This window comes from Strigops habroptila, chromosome 4, assembly GCF_004027225.2.
Source record: "Strigops habroptila isolate Jane chromosome 4, bStrHab1.2.pri, whole genome shotgun sequence".
Classification (NCBI taxonomy): domain Eukaryota; kingdom Metazoa; phylum Chordata; class Aves; order Psittaciformes; family Psittacidae; genus Strigops; species Strigops habroptila.
In genome coordinates this window covers 70,127,651-70,136,093 of record NC_046358.1, presented here as the reverse complement: position 1 = coordinate 70,136,093, position 8,443 = coordinate 70,127,651, and positions in this window count along the sequence as shown.

Genomic DNA, 8,443 nt, shown 5'->3' with positions numbered 1-8,443 from the left:
GTTGTGCCTTGCTGCTTTGTCTACTCCTCCAACCTTGTCTGTCGCCCCCTTCCCTCTGCCAGGAACAGGAAAGAAGGTCTCTTGGACAGGAGTGGGTAGGGCTCAGTGGCCTGAGCCCCTCTCTTGTGGTTGTGACTGACTGTAAGCACAAGCAAAGACTGCCAGGGCCCAGAGCTCTAATCGAGCAGTACCTTAAATATGGGGGGGAAGAGGGGAGGGAGGGCCAAAAGAGCTTTTTAAGTGAGTCTTAAGTAGTAGAGTTGGGGAGTGTTTTACTCAACTCATAGGGGCTGTAGGAGCCCAAAGGCCAGGCCAGAGCTGGGAGCGGTCTGGAGGAGTTGGGCTCAGCTATGACGTTACCTGGTGTAGGATGTTACTGCACATTCCCACTTCCAGCGCAGTGCTCTGCCTCGCCAGGGGTGCTGCACTGCCTGAGCCTGGTCTATGGAGAAACAAACCTCAGTGTCTGCTGTCTGGGAAAGAGGTGATCCTGGGAAAAAAGCTGCCACAGTGAAAACACCCAGAGTCACTGAACAACCCCCTCCCAAAGGCAATGTGCAGCAGTAGCGCTTCTTACCTCCCTGCAGCTGCACAGCCTGTCCTCTTGTCCTGGATGCACTGGTCTGAACGGCCTTGTGGTTTAAACCCAGGCAGCAACTCGGCACCAGCAGCCACTTTCTCACCCCCACGTGCCCCTTCCCTGGGTGAGAGGGGGAAGAGAATCAGGAATGTAAAACCTGCGGGTTGAGGTAAGAACAGTTTAATAACTAAAGTACAATATGATACAAGGAGAGAGATACAAAACTAAAGGGGGAAAGAGAAAAATACGTCCCCAGAAGTAACTTGCACCCATGAACATGGGTAACTCTTCACAGAGTAACTTGCACCCATGAGAATTACGTGACTGCAGGGATTGACAGGCGTGGCACAGCCCTGGGAAGGCTCTGTGGAGCCAAGGTTTGCACTCCTGCTGCTCTGACTCCCGGGCAGTGCTCTCTGACTGTGAGGAACAGGGAACACGTTCTGGCTTTGCAAGGCCTGGGACCTGGTTTGTGAGGCTTTGGGACTTTTCTGGACCTGCCACTTGGAATTGCCAGGGCTGGGGAGGCTGCACCAAGAGCTTCCCCGTGACCCCCACCCTGATGCCATGCGGCTGTCCCTTGACCATTCCACATGTGGTCCCAGTTAAAGCACTGGTACCCGCGTGATTTCCTTCTCTTTGCTGCAGTGCTCCCAGCAGTTAATCACAACAAAGGTTCTGTAAGCACCTGCCAAGGCCAGCTCCAGTGATCATTGCCTACACAACCTCAGCTTCCCTCTGCTTCAGCTACTCAGCCTTCTTCATGGTGCTCCGTGTCACCACGCAGACCACGAAGGTCCCATCTTCTGTCAGAGCCTGGGCCACATGTCACCCTGAGCCCCTGTAGATGCAGACCTGTTCAGAGCCCTGGCTTTCCACCCGGCCCTGATAAAGGAAGTTGGGGTGAGCTGGGGCTGTGCGATGGAGCTGCTCCCCACACTCTCCCCAGGAGACAAGTACCAAGTCCTTCCAACCCATCTTCGGGCTGGCCCCACCGCCTGCTCCCTGTGCTGCTGCTCCAGCTGGGCAGGTGCTTCCCAGCCCCCTGAACCTTCATGGTACCCCAGACCCTGGGTGTTCTGGAAGCTCTCGGTGCCTCTGCCTGTTGCTGCAGGGGCACAAGCACTTGTCCCCCACTGCAGCAAGGCAGGCGCCTGTGGCACAGGCGTGGGTCAACTTGCCTTGGTTCGAATCAGCTCGGCGGGACCTGACTGCTGCAGCAGGAGGGTTGTGGGTCCTCCAGTAATGGGCTTCCTGGCTGTGGCCCTGCCCCTCCGGAGATGGATCCCCAGGGAAATGGCTTCTTGTGGGGCTGAGCTCAGGGATTGGTCCTGGATCAGCCCCTGGCCACCTGGGAAATCTGGGGTTAGATCAGCAGCCCAGGTAACACATGAGGGATGTGTGATACACAGCTGCAAAGAAGTAACTGGGATGCATTAATTAACATAAATGAATAATTGTGAAAGCAGCAGGTACAGCCCCGACCGGGACTTCTGCACAGTCATTTCTGCTGTGAGGGATCTTGCGCTATAGCTTGCTGGGAAGGGGGAGCTGATGGGACATCCCAGAGGACTCCTCCTGAAACACACCTCCTGACAGGGCAGGAGATTACCACAGACCAGACACTTGGGAGAAGAAAGGTTTTAACTCCCAAGCAGGCGCAGCCCTAGGACTGGCAGGGAGCAAGGCTCATGCCCTGAGCAATCCCTTGGCACAGCCCAGAGTGGTGGCTGGAGTCCAGACTCCTGCTTGCCCCGGCTTTCCTCCCCAGACACAGCTCACCGTCTGCAGCCAGTCTGGCCAGAAGCCCACCCTGACCCACACCAGCTCTCCACCATCAGCGGCCATCTCCTACACTACCATCTCATCTCTGCCATCACAGGCTGGTTTGGGTTGGAAGGGACCTGAGAGATCATCTAGTTCCAACCCCCTGCCACAGGCAGACACCTTCCACTAGATCATCTCTGCCATTGTCTCATCTCTGCCATTGCCTCATCTCCACCATCTCCATCATCTCCTCTGCCATCATCTCATCTCTATCATCAGCCATAAACCACCTCTTGGCTAGATTTGACGAAGGGAAAGATGTGTAATTATAGAATTAGATGCAGCTTAGGGCTACCTTCTAGACATAACCAGACCCCACCAGAGCAGGTCTCCCAACAGGATGTGCTATTTTCATCTGTTTTCATGACTTGTGCTTACTCTGACCTCCCCCAAATCACCCCAGCAGCAGGCACTTTTGGCCCACCAAACAAGTCACTGGGCACAAAGCAGGCAGCAACCCCCACCGTGGTGCGTGATTACCCCATTATTCTGATGGGATGTGCTTCCCCCCCCTTCCCTGGGCGCTGCCACTCTGCTCCGGAACTCGGGGAAAGCAGAGCTGTGCGCCATGGGTCGCAGTGCTGCTGTGCCACCCTGCCCACCCGCCTTCAGCTCAGCATCTCAGAACCAATAGGATTTGCCTAAATGTCAGCAAAACCTGACTGGGCTTTGTGCCCGGTGATGGCAGCTACAAGCCCACGGGAGGGATTTTGTTGGCAAGAACTTGGCATTGATACTTTTTTTGCCCGGTGTGGCCCAAAAGCCCAGCCCAGGGGAAAATCCCCCCATCTGAGGATGTCCAGTCAACACTGATGTATTCTTCCACCAGCTTCTCTCCCATGTTGCACCATCCCCACATCCAACCATGCCTGTGAGCAGAGGCTGAAAATCAAACGGTGCCTGGGAGCCAAAACCACCATGCTGGAAGGCCCCTGACCGTGTGCTCAGACAACCCTCTGTGTTTTTCACCATATGCATCCTGTTCCAGGGTTCAAACTGCCTGGCACCAGCACCGAAAAACACAGAACTACTTCTGTGTAGTAGCTGCTTCGGCTCATCTTTGCCTTTAATTACACACATGTGCTTTTGCTCCTGGAAGTCCAACATGGACCAAAAGCAGCTTGCCAAGGAATCCAAGGCAGAGTGTCAGTCCTGGGATGGCCACAGCATGAAGGTGCGTAGACACAGCAGATATTTGCTGCCTCTCTGCTCTACCTGACCTCTCAGATCTTCCTCCTTCCAGGAGGTGGGTTTGGTTTTCATGTGGCAGCCATTCCCTGCCCAGACAGATTCATCACCCTGTGCTTTGGGACTCTCAGGAGAACTTGGGACCATCCTGTGCCAGAAGCCATTTGTCTGAACTGATAATGGCATCATTACCCAAGCACCTGAAGGAGCAGAGAAATGCCCGCTCCAGCGCAGCTCCATATCCCCAGACACACAGAATCCCTCAGCCCAGCCATTGCCTTCTCCCTGTCTCTTAGGGTTTACAGATTAAGGGGTTTGTAGAACAAAAATGCAAACTACTGATCAACACCACTTGCCTAAGTGGAGCCGGAGAGGGGAGATCCTGCCGTTCCCAATGCTATGGTGGCCCTGGCTCCTCAGGTGGAATGCAGTGCTCCTTTGTGTGATGTGATCCACCTCCTCAGAAATAAATTGGAGAAGGAATTCAGCACTGGCAGAACAACAACATTGGAGGAAAGGAAGTTTACTCCCAGCCTTTTATTCTGCTCTTTCAAGGTACAACTTGAATTTACTGGTGGAAATGTTTCCATGCATGGCCCAGTGAAGGGCAGAGCTACCGTAACACCAGTCTCTTCCATGGGACTGGCTATGAGGTGGTTATGTACCAAAACCCTCTGCTCTCCCAGGCCGGGAGAGCTCCTTGTTTCCATTCAAGGGAATTCATTGTAATTTGGATACTGCTGAGCCTGATGTTGTGGCTCTCTTTGGAGAAAGCAGCTGTGCCTGGAAAGTGGCCATGCACAGAGCACCCCAGCAGGACAGACCCCAGGGGTCAGACAGATATGGGCAGTTCCTGGGCTGCTGCTTTTCAGGAGATAGCTGCATCAATTTGCATAGGCAGCAGCCTTGTGCTGACAGGAAGGAAGGTTGAGTGAGACCCACAGTGCAGGAAGGGGTGAGGAGCAAACTGAAAGAGAGAAAAAGCCACCAGGCTGAACTGCTCCAGTGGCGGGTGTCTGGGGAAGCCGGACGCACCTTCCCCTGGTGCTGCCCTGAGCATCACCCCAGCCACCAGGTTACATCACATCCACGGGTCCTGAAGGGGCAGGAGCCACCAACTGGAGGAGTCCATTTTCTACCTCGAACTGGAGCATCCAGGCAAGGAGGAAGTGAAGCTCTGGGGATAAAGGGCTGAGCAGTGGCACGGAGGGGCTGCATCCTCCCACCATGCTGAGGATGCCTTCTCTGCTCTCCTGCTCCCACACAGACCTGGGCGAGGCAGCACAAGGCGGAGGTAAGGTTGTGGTGGGGCTTTGGAGGGGTACGGGGAGAAGGGGAGGTGTCACTCGGGCCTCCTGTGTGGGCACAAGCTGCTGCACACCTCTTGCTGTGATGGCCATGTGACATGGAGTCGCTGAGCCAACATGGCAGGGCCAGGAGCTGTCGGACAGAGGTCCCTGGAATGGGCAAGATATGGCCCCTTTTAAGGGGCACTGCAACCCTTACAGGCTGCAATAAGGTCTCCCCGAATTCTTCTCTTCTCCAGGCTGAACAACCCCAGCTCTCTCAGCCTTTCCTCATAGGAAAGGTGCTCCGGTCCTCAGCTCCATGTCTTTCCTGTACTGGGGACACCAGAACTGCACACAGTGCTCCAGGTGGGGTCTCACCAGAGCAGAGTAGAGGGACAGAATACCCTCCCTTCGCCTGCTGGCCACGCTTCTTTGGATGCAGCCCAAGATCCATTGGCCTTCTGGGCTGCAAGCACACATTGCCTGCTCATGTCCAAGTCAGGGGGCGCTTCATCACTCTCCTTAACTAACAGAAATTAATAACATGAAATCTTTTCGGTTCTGCCAAAAGGTGGCAGCTGCAGCCTGGCTTCAGGGTGTGCTCAGCTCGTGGGGGGGACGGCTGGAGACGCTGGCTTGGCAAAGGTCTGCATGCAGCCCTGGAAGGGGATCAGTTCAGGCTGGGTGTGTGGCAGGAGAAATAAAGAAAAGCTCTGAGGGTCTGTTAGTAAAGGAGCCTGAGATTCACTGGAGGAAACCCAGTGGGCCAGGAAGTGGTGGGAAGGTCTCAGGGGGCTGGTTTCTCTCTGTTCCCATGTCTGGGGGAGGGAGAGCAAGGTGAGGCGTGTGCTGTGCTGCTGGGGCTCGAGCTGCATCCAGACACATTGCCCCAGACTGGGGACCTTTGAGGAACCAGCTGCATGGGCAAATCCCGTGGTGATAAGACAGGGAGAAGGCAATGGCTGGGCTGAGGGATTCTGTGTGTCTGGGGGTACGGAGCTGCGCTGGAGCGGGCATTTCTCTGCTCCTTCAGGCGCTTGGGTAATGATGCCATTATCAGTTCAGACAAATGGCTTCTGGCACAGGATGGTCCCAAGTTCTCCTGAGAGTCCCAAAGCACAGGGTGATGAATCTGTCTGGGCAGGGAATGGCTGCCACATGAAAACCAAACCCACCTCCTGGAAGGAGGAAGATCTGAGAGGTCAGGTAGAGCAGAGAGGCAGCAAATATCTGCTGTGTCTACGCACCTTCATGCTGTGACCATCCCAGGACTGACACTCTGCCTTGGATTCCTTGGCAAGCTGCTTTTGGTCCATGTTGGACTTCCAGGAGCAAAAGCACATGTGTGTAATTAAAGGCAAAGATGAGCCGAAGCAGCTACATCTACTTCTGTGTTTTTCGGTGCTGGTGCCAGGCAGTTTGAACCCTGGAACAGGATGCATATGGTGAAAAACACAGAGGGTTGTCTGAGCACACGGTCAGGGGCCTTCCAGCATGGTGGTTTTGGCTCCCAGGCACCGTTTGATTTTCAGCCTCTGCTCACAGGCATGGTTGGATGTGGGGATGGTGCAACATGGGAGAGAAGCTGGTGGAAGAATACATCAGTGTTGACTGGACATCCTCAGATGGGGGGATTTTCCCCTGGGCTGGGCTTTTGGGCCACACCGGGCAAAAAAAGTATCAATGCCAAGTTTTTGCCAACAAAATCCATCGCGGGGGCTTGTAGCTGCTGTTCCTACCCCGGTGCCCCTACCCCAGTGCCCTACCCGGTGCTCCAGCTTCCTACCCCAGTGCCCCCGCAGACACAGGCAGCACAAGCCACTGCTGGATCACTGTTTCTCTGGCTGCTGGTGGGGCAGAGCTGAGCACTTGCCTCTGCTTGATGCTGGCCAAGCGCTAGCTGCAGAGCTGGGCTGAGCTCCGTGCATGCAGGATGGACATGGACACTGCTTTCTAGTCTCAGGCACAGGCTGCATGGCGCTTCCTGAGGATGACTAATCCCAGCAGCCTCGGGATGGGCTGAGACACATGCTGGGGACACCGTGGATCTCTGTTACAGAGATTGGCTTTGACTGGGCACTACCCTTCAGACAGCTCTTGTAAGAGTCGATCATGCCCTTCACCCTCCTAAGATGCAGCCTCCAGCATCACTGGGTGGTCCTAGAGCTGCCCCTGAAACTTCTACTGGAAGCAGAAAAAATTTGCAGCCACTGTGGTATTTCTCTTGCTGCTTTATGTCGTCTGCTGCTTTATTCTCTTGGTCAGATGCCTATATACAAGGCGACCCACAGCTGCTGGTATCCAGTAGCAGGATCACACTTTGAAGTAGCATGGGAGGACACCATCAAATACTCTCTGGTCTTACAGCAGGCTTCCCCCTACCAAAGGGCTTTTTCTTGCCAGCCTTGGTTCACAGACAAAGGGCTGCCAGCAACATCGCTGCAAGCAGCAAAACCCCCTTTCATTTTGGCGGTGTTGCAGAGCAAAGATGCGAGACTTAAGGGCTGCAAAGACTTAATTGGACTTTCCAGGCCAGTTAGAGACAAGAAAACATCAAAGGTGAAAATTTCCCTGTGAATTACTCACCAAGTTCCTTTAATTGATGGTATCTCAACTGATGAAGCCACTGTCTGGGGCAGAGAGCAAGGTGAGCTGCTGCTGTGGCCCTGCACAGCCCCTGTGTGGAGAAAAAGGCTCTGCTGTGGAGCCACCATCACTGCCAGGGGAACATGGACCTCCGTCACTGGTGAAACCAGGGGTCAGAGCTGGGCAGTCAAGGAACAGCAGAAGGACCTGGGTTTCTCTCCTGGAGGGAAAGGTGGTGGGTGCAGACCCAGCTACATCAGCACCCCCCACCCCTATGAGGGCTTGTCACATGTCACATGTGAACCCACCTGGGCCAGTGCCACCCCTTGGACACTCACCCAACTCCATAGGAGGTGCTGCAGAAGGGGCTTGATGGGAGATTAGCCAGTGGGGTCTGTGGGACTCGGCTCTGGGAGATACTGTGCCTGGTCCTCCCTCCTGCAGCTTGGCCACCATCTGCACTGCTGCTGGTGGCTGAACCCTCGCGTTTCTTGTGGGAGAAATAAACCCCAGCATGGATCTCCTGGCAGGAGGATGAACAGAAGAGTCTGAAATGGAGACATTCCAAGCACCTTAACCTTACACCATGGACCTAACCATGAACCAGAAATTCTACCCAGTTTCCCTGGTGAAGCTACATTTGTGCTTTCTCTCTGTACCTGTTGGTGAGGCTGCACTGAAGCCCCCACGGTGCCCATGTCTCACTCAGGAGTGGGTTTGGACAAAGGCAGCACAGGGACCTCCTTGCCCCTGACCAGCATCATGGGGTGAGTGCATGGATCTAGAGCACCCTGTAGGCCAAGTGGAGGTGAGGAAAGGATGCCATGCCAGGAGACACAGGGCACTGAGACACTGTTTGCATTGTGGCTGTGATCAGAGACCACCTGAGGCTGAGAAGTTCCCACTTGGACATGGCCAGCCCCTGGAGATGACTTTGGGGCTGGTAGAGAGGTGAAGCTGGGCACTCTCAGGT